Source organism: Pyrus communis, chromosome 1 (assembly GCF_041283825.1).
Source record: "Pyrus communis isolate YQ-2024b chromosome 1, ASM4128382v1, whole genome shotgun sequence".
NCBI classification, from domain to species: Eukaryota; Viridiplantae; Streptophyta; class Magnoliopsida; order Rosales; family Rosaceae; genus Pyrus; species Pyrus communis.
This window is the reverse complement of record NC_142565.1, coordinates 20,612,606-20,632,483: the sequence shown is the minus strand read 5'-3', so window position 1 is coordinate 20,632,483 and position 19,878 is coordinate 20,612,606. Positions and strand designations below refer to the sequence as shown.

The 19,878-nt window shown below is 39.8% G+C and overlaps 1 pseudogene; it reads left to right on the top strand.

The window, feature by feature from the left end:
* Positions 1–4,997: 4,997 nt before the first annotated feature.
* LOC148699334 (uncharacterized) lies at positions 4,998–18,551 on the top strand (annotated as a pseudogene).
* The last annotated feature ends 1,327 nt before the right edge of the window (positions 18,552–19,878 follow it).

Sequence of the window (19,878 nt, the reverse complement as noted above, 5' to 3'; positions counted from 1 at the left end):
ATGATGGTTTCTGGGCTGTTTTGATGATGTAGAATGGATTTTGGGTGGTGTAGAGGCACGGCAAGGGGTGTAGGTTGAGTGTGGATGGGTGTTTGATGGTTGGAAGGTGGTGGAGAACTCGGCAAAGAGGTGGAAGAAGGTGGAGCGGCTGCTTGTATTTTCTGGGCGCTAGAATGGTGTTTTGGGGTGTTTTTCTGCCCGAGGGTGTTTTTGGACGAATTTCTGTGATGAATGATGAATGGCTGCGTAGGTTCTCTGTTGGGGGGTGCGGCACACTAATGGGTATATTTATATAGCATGGCCGAAACCCTAGCAAACAGATTTAGGTTAACCTAGCTGATACAAGTGTTTTTGGGCCCCTCAGTTGCGGCATGGGTTTGGGAATTAAGTCCTAGCCCAATTGGTTTCAGATATGGACTTACACAATCCAAATCCAAGAGAAAAAGGGCCAATTAAAATCAGAATCCAATTAGAAATAGGTTAAGAATTTTCGTCCAAAATTGGGCCTTCTAGAAACTAAGTGTCTTATGGCTGATTTTGTGTATTCTAGAAGGCATAAAAGAGGGAAAGGTGTGGCACCCTTTTAGGGTCAGATAGGGCCTCTAGAAATTAGGTTTTTAGGTCCACTTGTAGCTAGGATTAAGGTGGAACAAGATTAGGTTAGGACAAGATAGGATAAGGTTTGGATAAGATAAGGCTGGATAAGGTTTTGGATAATGTTTCCTCTTTTCTTGCACTTTCCTTATCTTCTTTGTCATGAACTTTCCTTTTCTGATTTGTAGCATGTTTCTAACCTCTTTTGACTCCAAATTCGTCCATCCACCTTGCTCCATATACAAGCTATCCATAATAAGCCCAAAACTGCTCTAAAAGGCTCCAAAATGCATCCTTTTGCCAAAATATGTCTTATGAACCTGAAAACACACAAAAGAGGTTTAAAGAGCTAAAATAACTAAGAACTAATAACATAAATGCACGAAAACAAGCAACTAAGTCGCATAAATATTCTCCTATCAAATTCCCCCACACTTAGCTTTTGCTAGTCCTCGAGCAAAACGGAAAAACAAAACAAAACCTAAACCTTCCAACAATGGTCTCAGGGATTCTTAATGCAAATGACATGTTCAAGATCATTACTCACATAGATTTTAGTCATCCTTACGCTTAGGCGCATACGTAATCATAATCACTACTTACTAGTTCTCATTTAATCAATTTAAAACAACATTTGAATGTAGTAATATGCCTTAGAGAATTCACTTAATTCCTTACAAGATACTCTCTTATTTTCACACAGAATTTCTGGTTACACACCCTACACTAAGTATATGTGAGAAGATTGATGTAAATATGAAACTAAACACCCACATATGTTTATAACAAGGAAAGCACTTTTCTGGGATGTATATGAATATGATCTCATGAAAGGAATGCTACTAATTAGATGCGAGAACCAGGGACACCATATGCTTACATCAATTCCAAACTCCACATTATTGAAAACATAATGATCAAGATTAAAGCATAAGGGTTGTAATGGGTTAAGGGAGATTGGCTAACAATGAAAGGTAAGGATAACAAACGTTCTTTAAGCAATAGCAAGCAAAGTATTGAAATTTGACACTTAGAATCACTTATGATTACATAAACTCACTTAGACACACAAGGGGAAAAATTCACACAACTCTTAGGGCCATATTCCACGTTTTGGGCCCTTTCTTCAACTACCACAAACCTGTGAGCATATTTTCACTTATTTCATACTCTTTTTCTTTCTTTTCACAACTTTTTCTTTCTTTTTTTTTTCATGCCTTATTTCTTTTCGTGGCATATCAACACACACACACACAAATTCCCCCACACTTGTTGTTTTGCATACTCGAAAGGATTCCCTCTAAGTCATGCTTACTATGCTTCAAGAACAAGGGTATGGGTGGTCCTAATCTAGGCTAGGTAGGGATGATATGGGTAAACAAGGAACAAAGGCTAACAATGGCTCAATGGGGGTTATGACCTACAATATATAGTGTATGGGTTGGCTGTTTGGTTGATGGCTTCACTACACACTTCATCTTGATATATATTATGCACTCAATATCATGCTTTGAATGGAATGGATGCAAGTTCTAGCATTTGGAACTAAGTGATGAAACGCCTTCTAATTAGCAACCAAGCAAGAATAATGAGATCATGCAACGAGTTTGAAAACAAGAATCACAGATTAATACTCTCCAAAGAATGTTTAAAGCTCAAGTCTCTCAGGGTTGTAATGTTATTCTAAGTTCCTTCCTTCAAGCATATTACAAAAACTTTTTTTTTTTCTTTGGGATTAAACATGAATTCATAAACAACAACTATAACCAAGAATATATCAACTTCCATCCATGTTTATAACACTCTTTCACAGCCATGCACATAAAAATCAAATCCTCATCATTGTGTGATAGGAGCATATTCATGCGACTTAAATGGCTTGTTCTCGTGCATTTACGTTATGTTTCTTTAGTTATTTTAGTACTTTAAGCTATTTTCGTGTGTTTTTAGGTTCATATGGCTAAGGAAGCAAAAAGATGCATTTTGGAGCATTTTGGAGCAAAATTGGACTTGGAATGGATAGCTTATGTTTGGTGCAAAAGGAATGGACGAAATTGAAGGATTCCTAATCCATTGCAGCCACATGCACCCATAATCATTCACACCTTGCAGCCACATGCATTCACTCTTCATAAATCAGCCACATGCACTCATCATCATAACCTAGCTGTCATGTTTCCCCTTTCATCATTCCCTCACATTCTTTAAATCAGCCAACACATGCATCCACCTTTCTCCCATCAGATTTCCAACATTGCACATGCATTCCCCTTACAATTTCAGCCATCCTAGCTGTTTTGCACATGCATTCACTTAACCTAGCTGTCATGTTCCCTCTCCCATCCATTCATCTCCCTATAAAAACCATACACACTTCACACAACATTCATTCATTCTCATTCACTCTTCCATATTCCACAAATTCGTCAAAACCTCTCCACACCCTTGCAGCAGCCACCAAAACACTTTTCTCCTCCATTGCAGCCACTCCAACCACTCCCCAAACCATTCAGACCATCAAATTATCCTTAGACCTTGTGCTACAACGAAGAGGAAGATAAGAGGGCCTAAACGTTCATACAATTCAAGTTTGAGTTGTTGGAATGTTTAGGTGTTTCTTTGATTTCAATGTTTAAATTCAACTAAACCCCCCTTGGCTAGGGGGGAATTCGAAATATATGTTTATGCTTGCATTTTGATTTGATTACTTCTAATTGCGTTTCATAAGTTGTGGATTCAATTCGTTTAACTGTTTGATTGATAACTTATTTATGTATGTTTATTGAGAGTGCACACTTAATTTTCATGCATGAATATGACGCTAGAATATAAGTGAGTTTCACCTAATAGTTACGAACTTATATTCACAAGTAGTGGAGGTTGCTTATAAACAATCGCGTTAAACGAATTCTTGGCATAAGTTTCATGCGTATTCCATAGTAACGAATGCCTCGTCAACACTTATAATTTTCATAGAGCGTAATGATTCTTGCTTGTATCTCTATTATGCAATCATGTAGAGGACTTGTGGGGAATGTTTTGAATTGTGTATGCGCTAACCCATCCAATTCAATAACGTTAGGAAGATTTGAAGGTTAATTAGTGCATCACGGTTAACTTGGGGTGTTGAGCATTCATGGTTTATTGAAATGCAATTGGAAATCATTTTATTATGCAAGTGTAACATGTGTGGAGATGAACCCCTTAGCTAGGTTCCCATCCATTCAATTCCATCAAATTCGTTTTACATTCTGTTTTAATTTAAATCTGTGCATTTAGCTTAATTTCGTCCAAAACTCAATCCCCCTTTACTTTATTGTCCAATTTTGTTAGAAAGTGTCTTAGTTTGTATTTCTAAGTGTCTTGAATCAATTTATTACTTAATTTCGTCCAAATTTGTGTTTGTGCTCAAATCTGCCCAGAAAGTGATTTTTAGGCAGATTTGAGTGTGTTTGTGTTGTTTTGAGTCTTTTGGTTTGTTTTCCTTTACTTTATTGTCCAACTTAGTTAGAAAGTGTCTTAGTTTGTATTTCTAAGTGTTTTGATTCATTTTGTTACACAAATTCGTCCAAATTCACCAAAGTGCTCAAAACTGCCCAGAAAGTGGTTTTTAGGCAGTTTTGAGTGTTTTGGGTGATGTTTGAGTCTTTTGGTTTGTTTTAGTGTTTTAAAGTTTAGTTTTGCATTCTCTGAGTCTAGTATAGTGTTTTATATTGTTATTTTACGTTTTTGAGTCAAATCCAAGTGGTTAACAATCCCTCCTAATCCCCGGTCCAGAACGATCCCTACTTACATACTTACTACAATCGACAAAAAGAGGGTTTAATTTATGCGCGTATAAATCTCGCATCATTGTGTTGGAAGGTATCCTAAGACACAAACACACAAAAACAAACACAAAACTGACTCTTTTTAGTTGTTTCAAACTGTTTTTCGGATTTTTCAAAATAACACATAAAAAGACTTCAAAACATGTTAAAAACACTCAAAAACAGTGGGAAACAAGTTTAGACATGTTAGGTGGTAATACCCTACGAATTTCATGCAAAAATAGCTCAAAACAGAATGTTACCCCCCCTCTTTGTGACCTGTTTTTGATGAAGAACCTGCCCCAACTTCTTTTCCGCTTCTCAACACTATGGCTTTTGCAGATTCGAATCCACCTTTCGGATTCACCTGCGTTGAACTTGGTAACTTACCTTGTTCTCTACTAAATTGCCCCATGAATTCAGCCATTTGTCCCACTTGTCTCTTTAACTCAGTCACCTCTCGAGCTTGATTTTGCACCTCATTGGTGTAATTGTGCATGTCCTTTGCTTGTTTTTCTTGCCCCTGCGCCAATGTAGTTAGCAATTGAATAACTTGAGAATTATCAAAAGACGAACCTGAGTTGTTTTGGGACGATGGTGGTTGGTTGGATTGGTATGGCCGTGGGAACCCAGGGGGATTTTGTTGAAATCCCCTTTGTTGTGCAGATTGTTGGGGCTCTCTCCACTTGAAATTAGGATGATCTCTCCACCCGGGGTTGTAGGTGTTGGAGTACGGATCATATTTGGGTTGGTTTTGGCCTTGGAAACCAATGGCATTGGCAGATTCCCATCCTCCATTCTCTATCAACTGAGGGCATGTCTCGGATGGATGCCCTTGCATTGAACACACGCCACACACTTGGTTTTCTTGTGGTTTTGACCCCTTGACAACCTGAGACACAAGAGAAGTAAGATTAGCCAATTGTGATTGAATGTCAGAAATTGCACTTACCTCATTTACACTTTGTTGCCGTGGCCCCTCTCTTTGTCCAACACCTTCATATTGTTGAGCATTGTGTGCTCGGTTTGCAATTAGAGTTTTGGCATCCACCGGAGTCTTGTCCACTAATGCACCCCCCGCCGAGGCATCTAGCATTTGACGTTCCATAGGAAGGAGTCCCTCGTAGAAATATTGAATGAGCAGCTCCTCCTTCATTTGATGCTGTGGACATGAAGCAACAAGTGATTTAAAACGTTCATAATAAGATGGAAACGACTCACCTTGATTTTGTTGGATGCCACTAATTCGTTTCCTCAAGAGAATGATCTTTGGAGTGGGAAAGAATTTCTCTAAGAATGCACGTTTCATACTTTCCCAAGAATTGACAGTTCCGGGGGCCAATTCAAACAACCAATCTTTGGCCTTGTCCACAAGGGAGAATGGAAAGGCCTTCATCTTCAAAATACTCCCATCCACGTTGATGGGTGTCATACTTGTGCAAACTACTTCAAATTCCTTAAGATGTTTGTTAGGATCTTCCATGGACAGCCCATGGAATTTAGGAATATGATGTAATAAACTAGACTTAAGTTCAAATTCTTCCGTCTTACCTTGAGCTGCCGCGGGGTATTGTATGCATAAAGGAACGGCATTGTCCATACCTGAGGCAGAGAGCTCTTTGATGGTTCGGTTGTCCACGGCCATGGTTTGTACTTCCTCCACAAACTGTGCCGTGGCTTCTCCTTCCTCACCTCCTTCGTCAAACTCGGATGAAGAGCTAGAAGATGGTGGGTTAGGGTTTTGTTGATTCTTTCGCTTCCTGAAGGTCCGCTCAAAATTGTCGTCAAAGTCCAAAATATTCTTATGAACAGGTTGGGAACTTCGAGTCATACACTAGTACCTGAAAACAATGAAACAAAAAAAAATCAGTAACTAAGATAGAAAACAAACGAAAAAATAAATAAATAAAAAGAAATAACGAGGGATTAGCAAAGTTGCTAATCCCCGGCAACGGCGCCAAAATTTGATGCGAAAATAGTTAAGCACACAAATTAACCCTCTTGTTGTCAAATTGTAGTAAGGATGCAAGTAGGGATCGTTCTGGACCGGGGATTAGGAGGGCTTGCTAAAACCTCTAAACTGACTTAAAAACATAAAAACAAAGTTAAAAACGTTCACAAAGACTCAAAGGACTCGAAACAAGTTCAAAAGACTCAAAACTGCCTAAAAACACTAACTAGGCAGTTTCTGACTCCAAACACAATTTTGGACGTATTTAAGATTATAGGTTGATTCAAAACACTTTAAAACACAAACTAAACAGATTCTAAACACTATAGAACAAGAAAGTAAAGGGGGGTTTTGATTTGACGAAAATTGAAATAACAAAACAAGTTATAAAACTAGGCAGATTGTAAAACGAATTTTTGGAAACAAGATGATGGATGGATTAGTTAGAGGTCCATTCTCCACACATGACACATTTGTATATGAATCGATTTTCCAATTGCTTTTCACTAACTATGATGCTCAACACCCCAAGTTAACCGTGATGCACTAATTAACCCTCAGATTTCCTTATGTCATTGAATTGGATGATGCATGCGACAATTCAAATCATTCTCCAACGGTCCTCAACATGAATGCATAGAAGAGATATAGTGAGAGATCATTATGCTCCATGAAAATCATAAGTGTTGACGAGGCAATTGTAACTATGAATGCATGATACTCTTGCCAAGAATTCAATTAACGCGGTTGTGACTAGCTACCTTCACTACTCATGTTTATAAACTTGTGACGATTAGGTGAAACTTGTTCATAAACTAGCATCAAGTTCATGCATGAAAACTAAGTATGCATCCTTAATCAACATACAAGAACAAGTTTTGAATAAAACAAATAATTGAATTGCAATCATAACTTAACAATTCACAATTGGAAGAAATCAATTCATATCTCAAACATGTTCATGGCTTCAAACTTTCCCCTAACTAATTAGGGGTTTAGCCACTCATGATTACAGCAAACTCAGAAAGTAATAACAAAGTAAACATTGAAAACAAGAACGAAGTACACCTAAGAACGCTCCAATCTGCAAGCATGAAACGTTCAAGGCCTCCTTCCTCTCCTAATTGCTGCGGCACAAGGGATTATTGTGAGTTTAGGGGGTTATGGATGATGTAGAATGATGGATTTAGGTTTGGGATGGATGTAGGGGATGGCAAGGGTTGGTTTTGGGCAGAAAATATGGAGAATGGTGAAGTATGGATGTGTTAGATGGAAGGGATGAATTTCTGGCGTGAATGGTGAATGAATCAATCCTTTGTGGCTGCAACAAGGAGGTTCATTAATAGGATTTCAGGAATTAAAACCCTAGGTTATTTAGGTAATCAGAATTTAAGTCAAAACCCTTTAGAAATAGGAAATCAAATTAGAAATTTAAAGGAACCTACCTAAAAGCTGCGGCAATGCATAAAACACAAAAGGAATGTGTTTTAAAGCAAGGAAATAGGAAGGAACTATCTCCCTTGCACGGCAAGGAAGAGGAAAGGTCAAGGGAGGTGCGGCTAAGGCTTTTAAGACAAGGTTTGTGACATAATCTTGCAGATTTTTGGGAGAGAAAAGGAAGGTAACTCACGGCAAGAAAAGAGAAAGGATTTAAAGCCAGAAATTTGGAGAGAAAAGGAAGGTAAGGTGCGGCTCAATTTAGGACATGTCTAGGGCTTCTAGAACATGTGATTTAGGCAACCAACATTATTTAGAAACTTGCACAATTGGAAACCTTTCAAGAATAGAAACTCCCCATAATGGAAACTGGTTTCCAAATCTTGATTCCTCCTTCTTCCTTCGATTCTAGGCTCACTTGGTCTTCAATTTCGTCCAACACTTTGGCTCCAAGCATAAGCTATCCATCCTTAGCCCAAAAGTGCTCCAAAAAGGCTCCAAAATGCACTTCTTTGCTCCTTTAGCCCTTAGAACCTGAAAACATACGAAAATGGCTTAAAAGACTTAAAGAACTAAGAAATAACAACGTAAATGCACAAGAACAAGCCAACTAAGTAGCCTAAATATGCTCCTATCACCACCTAAATGCAAAGATCCAGGTAGTTTCACTATCCCTTGTGTAATTGGTAAAACAAGGTTCGAACATGCTATGCTAGATTTAGGTGCATCAATTACTGTCATGCCATACTCTGTTTATGCATCTATGAATCTAGGAGAGCATAAAAATGATGGTGTTATTATTCAATTAGCCGATCGATCTAATGCATACCCGAGAGGAGTTTTGGAAGATGTTTTGGTGCAGGTAGACCACTTGATTTTTCCTGCAGATTTCTATGTGCTTGACATGGAGGATTCAACCCACTCTCCACCATCGCCACTCTTACTTGGACGACCTTTCATGAAACAGCCCATACCAAGATTGACGTGGCCAAGGGAGCCTTAACTATGGAGTTTGGTGGTGATACGATTAACTTTAAAGTTTCTGAATACATAGAGAATCCTAATGATGTTCGTTCTTGTTTTGCCATTGGTACAATTAAAAATATAGGGCAGGAACGTTCAACACCAATCAAGAAGGATGCGTCTAGAACCACCATCGAGGAAGGAATTGAAGGAGAGCACAAGGAGCACGCCACTACACTACAAATACCCAATCTGGCTGTACCTAAGGATAAAATTGGCGAGATGGTGGCTGCCCTAGGGGCATTGCCACAACATCCTAGTAAGTCTCCAATCCCAATTCCAATTCCCATTTCAACTAATAGGTTGTTACCTTCTTTGGTGCAGGTTCCAAATCGATTTCAAGGTGGTGGGAGCGTTTACATGGACTATAGGAACCAAAACACCACAATCAGGGACGATCATTATCCCCTCCCATTCATTGAGCCATACTATGAGAACTTTGAAGAGCATGTCGTGGATGGTGCAAGCTTCCATGCCGTGGGCTCCCAGTGAGGATAAGAAGAATGTTCGTCCGGCTGCACGACGTTAAAGAAAGCGCTTCTTGGGAGGCAACCCATGCATTCAACGAGAGAGGATGTGGGCAATTCACCAATTCAAGCTACAAAATCAGATTTGCATTCCTCAATCTCTATCTCGTTATTATTTTTATTTTGTCATGTTAGATCGTTTATATTGTTTGTTTGGATGTGAGTCTTTGTGTGAAACATTGAGGACAATGTTTGATTTAAGTGTGGGGGGGGGGGGGGGGTAAACAAAGTGTTTTTCATGCAAATTCGTGGGATTTTATTACCCATCATTTCTAAAGTTGTTTCACACTGTTTTTAAGTGTTTTTAGAGTGTTTTTATGTCTTTTGATAAGAAAATCCGAAAATTTACAAAAAAAAAATTACAAAATAGTTTAGAAAAACCCAAAAAGAGTTGTTTTAAGTTGTTTTTGTGTGTTTGTTTGTGTCTTAGGTCACCTTCCAACACAATGATGAGGATTTGGTTTTTAATTGCATGACTATTAAAGAATGTTGTAAACATGGCTGGAAGTTGATTTGTGCTTTAGTATATGCTTGGTTATGGTTATAGCTTATGAATTCACATATAATTACAAAGAGAAAATCAGTTTTTGTAACATGCTTGAAGGAAGAAACTCAAATTAACGCTACATCCTTGAGAGACTTTGATAGGAGCATATTTACGCACCTTAGTTTAGCTTGTTTTTGTGCATTTATAGTGTTTTTCCTTAGTAAAGTAGTCTTTTAAGCTAGTTTTATGTATTTTCAAGTTTTAAGGGCAAAGTATGCAAAAGGATGCATTTTGGAGCCTTTTGGAGCAAATTAGAGCTTGGAATGGACATCATATGCTTGGAGCCAAGATGATGGACGAAATTGAAGACTTGAGGATGATGATTCCTACTTGAGCAAGGTTTCCTAGTTGAAGTAGGAAAGTCCCTAATGGAAGATGGTTTCCTAGTTGAATTAGGATTCCTAGAAAAACAAAGTTTCCTACACAAATAAGGTTTCCTACTTGATGAAGGAAAGTCAAAATCCAAATGGTCTCAAGTGAAGCAACAAAGAAGTTTTCCAAGTCCAAGAAGGAAAAGGAGTCCAAGATGAAGAAGGAATGACGAAGAAAAGGTTTCCTAATCCTAATAGGCAAAGTTTCCAAGTGCAATGAGGAGTCCTTATCCATTTAGGGCACCTTATCCATTTAGGATACCTTATCCTTGTTCTAGAAACCTTATCCATCCTTGCCGTGAGTTTTCCTTGCATTAGAGGGTTTCTAGAAGCCCTAATCTGCCCTATCCTTTAGTGCCGCACCTATCCCTTCTAGAAAGCTGATTTCCCTTGCCTTGCAAGGCATTCTAGAAGCCTTATCACCTCATCTCCTTACCTGCCGCACCTAGGAAGCATTATCCCTTTTTATTTCTGATTTCTAAGCCTATTTCCTTGTGGATTTGGGTTATTCAGGTCCATATCTGATTACACTAGGGTTTTAAGTGCCTATATATACTCATATTAACCCCTAGATCAGATCACCACCTCTCATACACATTCATTCATTCCAGAAATTCGTCCAACCCTCTCCACACCCTTGCCGCAGCCACCAAACACCTTTCTCCTTAGTTTTAAGCTTTGCCGCACCATCCCCTTCCCCTAAACACTACTACATCCCTCCATGACCATGCATCCATACACCTAAGGCCCTAAACCTGTCCCTAGACCTTTGCCGCACCAAGGAGGAGGAGAAGGAAGCTTGGAAGTTCATGCAATTCAAGTTCGCGTCGCTGGAATTGATGCGAAAATAGTTAAGCACACAAATTAACCCTCTTGTTGTCAAGTTGTAGTAAAGATGCAAGTAGGAATCGTTCAGGACCGGGGATTAGGAGGGCTTGCTAAAACCTCTAAACTGACTCAAAAACATAAAAACAAAGTTAAAAACGTTCACAAAGACTCAAAGGACTCAAAACAGGTTCAAAAGACTAAAAACTACCTAAAAACACTAACTAGGCAGTTTCTGACCTTAAACACAATTTTGGACGAATTTAAGGTTATGGTTTGATTCAAAACACTTTAAAACACAAACTAAACAGATTCTAAACCCTATAGAACAAGACAGTAAAGGGGGGTTTTGATTTGACGAAAATTGAAATAACAAAACAAGTTATAAAACTAGGCAGATTATAAAACGAATTTGTGAAAACAAGATGATGGATGGATTAGTTAGAGGTCCATTCTCCACACATGACACATTTATATATGAATCGATTCTCGAATTGCTTTTCACTAACTATGATGCTCAACACCCCAAGTTAACCGTGATGCACTAATTAACCCTCAAATTTTCCTTATGTTATTGAATTGGATGATGCATGCGACAATTCAAATCATTCTCCAACGGTTCTCAACATGAATGCATAGAAGAGATACAATGAGAGATCATTATGCTCTATGAAAATTATAAGTGTTGACGAGGCAATTGTAACTATGAATGCATGATACTCTTGCCAAGAATTCAATTAACACGGTTGTGACTAGCAACCTTCACTACTCATGTTTATAAACTTGTGACGATTAGGTGAAACTTGTTTATAAACTAGCATCAAGTTCATGCATGAAAACTAAGTATGCATCCTTAATCAACATACAAAAACGAGTTTTTAATAAACAGATAATTGAATTGCAATCACAACTTAGCAAATCACAATTGGAAGAAATCGAATCATATTTCAAACATGTTCATGGCTTCAAACTTTCCCCTAACTAATTAGGGGTTTAGCCACTCATGATTACAGCAAACTCAGAGATTAATAACAAAATAAACATTGAAAACAAGAACGAAGTACACCTAAAACGCTCCAATCTGCAAGCATGAACCGTTTTAAGCTTCCTTCCTCTCCTAGTTGCTGCGGCACAAGGGTTTTGGTGAGTTTTGGGGGTTATGGATGATGTAGAATGATGTGTTTAGGATAGGGATGGATGTAGGGGACGGCAAGGGTTGTTTCTGGGCAGAAAGTATGAAGAATGGTGAAGTATGGATGTGTTAGAGGGAGGGGATGAATTTCTGGCGTAAATGGTGAATGAATGAATGTTTTGTGGCTGCAACAAGGAGGTTTATTAATAGGATTTCAGGAAATAAAACCCTAGGTTATTTAGGTAATCAGAAATTAAGTCAAAAGCTCTAGGAATAGGAAAGAATCCTCCCCCTTGCACGGCAAAGAAGAGGAATGGTCCAAGGAAGTGCACGGCAAGGTTTTCTCAGAAATAGGTAAGTGTTTAATTCCCTAAATCAATTCTAAGAATCAGGAATTAAGTTAAATCCCTTTAGAATAGGTAATTGAAATCAGGAATTAAGGGAAAAAGGCTAAGTCTTGCGGCACAAGGGAGGAAAAGAAAGGGAAAGTGCAAAACTTGCAGATTTTGGGAGAAAAGGAATGTATAGGTTCGGCTAAGGCTTTTAGGAAAGGGATTGTGACATAATCTTGCAGATTTTGGGAGAGAAGAGGAAGGTAAGGTGCGGCATATGTCTAGGGCATCTAGAACATGTGATTTAGGCAACCACATTATTTGGAAACTTGCATAATTGGAAACCTTTCAAGAATAGAAACTCCCCATAATGGAAACTGGTTTCCATTTCTTGATTCCACCTTCTTCCTTCGATTCTAGGCTCACTTGAACTTCAATTTCGTCCAACACCCTCGCTCCAAACATAAGCTATCCAATCTTAGCCCAAAAGTGCTCCAAAAGGCTCCAAAATGCACTTCTTTGCTCCTTTAGCCCTTAGAACCTGAAAACACACAAACGAAGCATAAAGGACTAAAATAACTAAGGAAACACGACGTAAATACACGAGAACAAGCCAATTAAGTCGCATAAATATGCTCCTATCAGGAATTTCTAGGTGTTTCTTTTCCTTTGATTTCAATGTTTAATTTCAATTCTCTTTGTTTTGTGCGTATGAGGAACTAAACCCCCCCCTTGGCTAGGGGGATTCCAAATACATGTTTATGCTTGCTATATGATTTGATTACCTCTAATTGCGTTTCATAAGTTGTGAATTCAATTTACTTATCTATGTGAATTACATTGATTTGTGTGTGTTGGTTGAGAGTGCACGCTTAATTATCATGCATAAATTGGATGCTAGGATATAAGGAAATTTCACCTAATCGTTATGGAATTATATTCACAAGTAGTAAAAGTTGATGATCTCAATTGCGTTAAGTAAATTCTTGGCATAAGTTTCATGCAATTCATAGTAACGAGTGCTTCGTCAATGCTTATGGTTTTCAAAGAACTTAATGATTCTTGCTTGTATCTCTATGATGCAATTCATGTAGGGAACTTGTGGGGAATGCTTTGGGTTGTCGTATGCAATCATCCAATTCAATAATGTTAGGAAAATCTGAGGGTTAATTAGTGCAATTCACGGTTAATCTGGGGCGTTGAGAATTCATGGGTTATTGAAAAGCAATTGGAAATCGTTTTATATGCAAGTATAACATGTGTGGAGATGAACCCCTTAGCTAGCTTCCCATCCATTCAATTCCATCAAATTCGTTTTTACAATCTGTTCTAATTTAAAAAGTTTGTTTTGTTTTTAAATTCGTCCAAAACCAATCCCCCTTTACTTTGTTGAGTCATAGTAGTTAGAAATCACTTTAGTTTGTAGTTTTGAGTGTCTTAGGTCAAGTTAAAACCAATTTGCGTCCAAAGTTGTGTCTAGTGTTCAAAAGTGCCCAGATTGTGTTTTTAAGGCAGTTTTGAGTGTTTTCTTGCTGTTTTGAGTCTTTTGGTTTGTTTTGGTGTTTTAAAGTTTAGTTTTGCATTCTTTGAGTCTAGTATAGTGTTTTATATTGTGTTTTTACGTTTTTGAGTCAAATCCAAGTGATTAACAATCCCTCCTAATCCCCGGTCCAGAACGATCCCTACTTACATTCTTCACTACAATTGATAAAAAGAGGGTTTAATTTGTGTGCGTATAATTCTCATATCAAATTTTGGCGCCGTTGCCGGGGATTAGCAACTTTGCTAATCCCTTGGATTGTTATTTTCGTTTTCTTATTAGATCAGATTCTTATGTTATTTTGTTTCTTATGTTGAGCGTGAGTTGAGACGTAAAAGGAAGAACCCGGAACCTAGTGAATCAAGTGCAAGTTCCGAGTCCGTTTCTGAATTTGAAGAAGAAGTGGAAGACATGGCAGCGGACAACCGAACAATCAAGGAGCTTTCCGCTTCGGGATTGGCCAATGCCGCACCCTTGTGCATCCAATACCCAAGGGCGGCTCAAGACAAGACTGCCGAGTTCGAATTGAAGTCAAGCCTGTTACATCACATTCCGAAGTACCATGGGCTATCCATGGAAGATCCGAACAAGCACTTGAAGGAGTTTGAAGTCGTTTGCTCAAGCATGACTCCGGTGAACGTGGATGAGAGCATCTTGAAGATGAAGGCCTTTCCCTTTTCTCTCCAAGAGAAAGCGAAAGATTGGTTGTACGAATTGGCTCCCGGAACTGTCACATCATGGGAGAGCATGAAACGAGCTTACTTGGAGAAGTTTTTCCCAACTTCTCGAGTCATCCTCCTACGAAAAAGGATAAGTGGAATTCAACAAGATGAAGGTGAATCCTTTCCTACTTATTATGAACGTTTTAAATCTCTTGTTGCTTCATGTCCACATCATCAAATGAAGGAGGAACTACTTCTACAATACTTTTACGAGGGACTTCTACCTATTGAACGTCAAATGCTAGATGCCTCAGCGGGAGGAGCCTTGGTGGACAAGACCCCCACGGCTGCAAAGACCTTGATTGCTAATCGAGCATTGAACGCTCAACAATACGAAGGCGTTGGACAGAGGAGTACCCCACGGTAACACCAAGTCAATGAGGTAAGTGCCATAACCGAACTTCAAAATCAAATGGCTAACCTTACTACGTTGCTTTCTCAGGTGGTGGAAGGTCCAAAAGTCAAAACCGTAGCTTCTTGTGGCGTATGCTCCATGCAAGGACACCCTACGGACAAGTGCCCACAATTGATCGAGAATGGAGGGTGGGAGACACTCAATGCCGTGGGATATGGCAACCAATACCAAACACGTGGTGATCCGTTTTCTAATACTTACAATCCCGGCTGGCGTGATCATCCGAATTTCAAATGGCGAGACCCCCAACAAGGTCAACAACAAAGCGGATTTAGGCAACAACCCCCGGGTTTCTATCAAAAGCCGTTGGCACCACCACAAGCCCAAGCACAACCTGCCCAAAGCAATGTAGGTAATTCAAGTGATAATGATAAGATTTTTCAATTACTTACTACTTTGACGCAGGAAGTCCAAACTCAAAACAAAGAGAGGCAAATCCAAGACAAGAGGGTGGACAACTTGGAGAAACAAGTGGGACAAATTGCCGAGTTCATGGGGCAATTTCGTGAGCAAGGAAGGTTGCCTAGCTCAACGGTGGTCAATGCGAAAGGTGGATTCGAATCTGCAAAAGCTATGCATTTGCGAAGTGGAAAGCAAGTCGGATCTGACCTCAACCCATCCAATTCACGTTCCAACGAGGAGGACGAGTTGAGAATTGAAGAGGAGGAGCAAAGGCCACTCACGGCCAAGGTGGAACCAAATGTGCCGCAAGTTCCAAGTGATCCCAAGTCGTCCAATTCATCCAATAAAGGTAAAAACGTGTCAAGTTCGGTTCCTACTAATGATTTTCCTGCGAATTTTCCTTTTCCTAGTAGGTTTAAGCAAACAAAGAAAGAAGAAGCGGAAAAGGACATTTTGGAGACGTTTCGGAAAGTTCAAGTCAATATCCCCCTTTTGGATGCAATCAAGCAAGTCCCGAGGTACGCCAAGTTCTTGAAGGAACTTTGCACCAATAGGAGGAGGATTTCGACCAAGGAGGTGGTCAAAGTAGGTGAAAACGTCTCAGCCATCTTACAACGCAAGCTGCCCCCAAAATGCAAAGATCCGGGTAGTTTTACAATTCCGTGTGTTATTGGTAATTCTAGGTTTGAATCTGCCATGTTAGACCTAGGTGCGTCTATAAATGTCATGCCATATTCAATTTATGCATCTATGAACCTAGGAGCGTTGAAAAACGATGGTGTGATTATACAATTAGCCGATAGATCTAATGCCTATCCAAAGGGAGTTTTGGAAGATGTGTTAGTGCAGGTTAATCATTTGATCTTCCCGGCAGACTTCTACGTACTTGAGATGGATGAATCGGACCATGCCCCTTCATTGCCCATCCTCCTCGGAAGGCCATTCATGAAAACTGCTCGGACAAAGATTGACGTCTATAATGGCACGTTGACGATGGAATTTGATGGGGAAGTTATTAATTTTAATCTTTCTGATTCTATGATGTACCCTAGTGAGAATCATTCATGTTTTGCTATTGATGTAATTGACTCTTTGTCGCAGGACTATTTTGACAAATTGAACAACGATGCACTTGAATTGGTCATTGCACAAGGCATGGACAAGAAAAGCATTGAAGCCACAACCATGGGAACCTACGGCATGCATGATCATTCTTTTGCCGTGCCCCCTAATGATGAGGTCATTGAGATGGTGGCTGCCCTCGAGTCATTGCCATCACAATCGGGTAAGTATTCGGACCCTATTTTAAATTCAGTTTCGGCTAATAAAATGTTTCCCTCAGTTGTGCAGCCACCTACACTTGAACTTAAGCCGTTGCCTAGTCATTTGAAGTACGTTTTCTTGGGCGAGGATGACACGTTGCCCGTCATTATTTCATCCTCACTCACGGCACAAGAAGAGAGCAAATTGGTGCGAGTGCTTAAGGAGTACAAAACGGCAATTGGATGGACCTTGGCCGACATCAAGGGAATTAGCCCTACTACATGCATGCATCGTATACTTCTAGAGGAGGGGTCCAAAACATCCCGAGAGGCTCAACGCCGTCTCAACCCTCCGATGATGGAAGTTGTGAAGAAGGAGGTAATCAAGCTTTTGGATTGTGGAGTAATCTATCCAATCTCAGATAGTAAGTGGGTCTCACCCGTTCAATGCGTTCCGAAGAAATCTGGAGTGACTGTGGTTGCAAATGCCGAGAATGAACTTGTTCCTCAACGCATTCAAACCGGTTGGAGGGTGTGCATCGATTATAGGAAGCTAAACGCCGCAACAAGGAAGGATCACTTCCCATTGCCGTTCATCGACCAAATGCTTGAGAGGTTAGCCGGTTATGCTTTCTATTGTTTTCTTGATGGTTATTTTGGTTATAATCAAATTGTCATAACACCCGAAGATCAAGAAAAAACCACTTTTACATGCCCCTTCGGTACTTTTGCATATCGTCGCATGCCTTTTGGTTTATGTAATGCACCTGCTACATTTCAACGATGCATGATGAGCATATTTTCTGATTATGTTGAGAAAATCATTGAAGTGTTTATGGATGATTTTAGCGTGTTTGGTGATTCTTTTGATGGTTGCTTGCATAATCTTAGTTTAATCTTAAAACGTTGCGTTGAAACTAACCTTGTTCTTAATTGGGAGAAATGCCATTTCGTGGTTAAACAAGGCATAGTTTTAGGTCATATAGTCTCTGAAAACGGTATTGAGGTTGATAAGTCGAAAATAGATCTTGTACGTCACTTACCCTCTCTAACTTCGGTTAGAGAGGTTCGTTCTTTTCTTGGCCATGCAGGATTCTATCGTAGGTTTATCAAGGATTTCTCGAAGGTTGCACAACCTCTTTGCCGCCTCCTACAAAAAGACGTGACGTTTGAATTCACCAAGGAGTGCACGGCATCATTCAACCAACTCAAGGAGTTGTTGACCACGGCACCCATTATTGTTCCCCCGGATTGGAGCCTCCCGTTCGAGCTTATGTGTGATGCGTCCGATTATGCTTTAGGGGCTGTTTTGGGACAAAGAAAGGACAAGAGGCCGCATGTCATCTACTATGCCTCACGAACGTTGAACGACGCCTAGTTGAACTACTCCACTACGGAAAAAGAACTTCTTGCCGTTGTCTTTGCTTTAGATAAATTTCGATCATATCTAATTGGTACTAAAGTAATTGTTTTCACTGATCATGCAGCTCTGAAGTACTTGCTCACTAAAAAGGAGGCCAAGCCACGGCTAATTCGATGGATGTTGCTACTTCAAGAGTTCGACATAGAGATTCGGGACAAGAAGGGAAGTGAAAACGTGGTGGCTGACCACCTAAGCCGAATGGTGCACAATGAAGAGGCCCTACCCATTGCCGAGACATTCCCCGATGAACAATTGTTGTCCATTAAGGTTAGTACATTTTGGTATGCCGATATTGTTAATTTGTTGGTGTCAAAACGTATTCCAAGTGAGTTCACTAGGCACCAACGTGATAAACTTAGGCATGATGCACGGTTTTATGTGTGGGATGATCCATACTTATGGAAATTTTGCCCCGATCAGATTATACGTCGTTGTGTGCACGATTCTGAATGTCATTCAATTTTGAGTTTTTGTCACACATATGCATGTGGAGGGCACTTTGGCACACAACGCACGGCCCTCAAAGTGTTACAATGTGGATTTTATTGGCCTAGTATTTTTAAGGATGCTAGAACGTTTTGCTTAACATGTGATAAATGCCAAAGAATGGGTGGTATTAGTGCAAAGGACCAAATGCCGCAGGTTTCTATCCTAAATGTTGAAATTTTTGATGTTTGGGGTATTGATTTTATGGGTCCCTTCCCTTCATCATATGGTTTCATGTATATTTTGCTTGTGGTTGATTATGTGTCAAAATGGGTGGAAGCCAAGGCCACCCGGACTAATGATTCTAAAGTGGTTGCAGATTTTATTAGAACTAACATTTTTGCAAGGTTTGGAATGCCACGAGTGATCATTAGTGATGGAGGGTCATACTTTTGCAATCGGACCATTGAAGCGTTATTGAGGAAATACCATGTCACCCATAAGGTTTCTACACCTTACCATCCTCAAACGAATGGCCAAGCCGAGGTTTCCAACCGAGAGATCAAGCAAATACTTGAGAAGACCGTTGGGCCAACAAGGAAGGATTGGAGCTTACGGTTAGATGATGCACTTTGGGCGTATCGTACGGCATACAAAACCCCCATTGGGATGTCCCCTTTTCGACTTGTCTATGGCAAGGCGTGCCATCTTCTCGTGGAGTTGGAGCATAAAGCTCTTTGGGCCGTCAAGAAGTTCAACATGCACTTAGATGAAGCGGGAAGTCTTAGGAAATTCCAATTGAATGAGCTTGATGAGATAAGGCACGAGGCGTACGATAATGCAAGCATTTACAAGCAAAAGACCAAAGCTTTCCATGACAACATGATCCGTGGGAAATCATTCTCAATTGGGCAGAAAGTGCTATTGTTCAATTCCCGTTTACGTTTGTTTCTCGGTAAGTTACGTTCTAAGTGGATTGGACCATTTGTTATTACTAATGTTTTTGTTCATGGTGCAGTCCAAATCCAAAGCTTGAAAACGGGACACGAATTCAAGGTGAACGGGCATCGTTTGAAGCCCTATTATGACACCTTTGTGGAGCATGCCGTGGATGACATACCCTTGGAAGCCGTGGGCCCT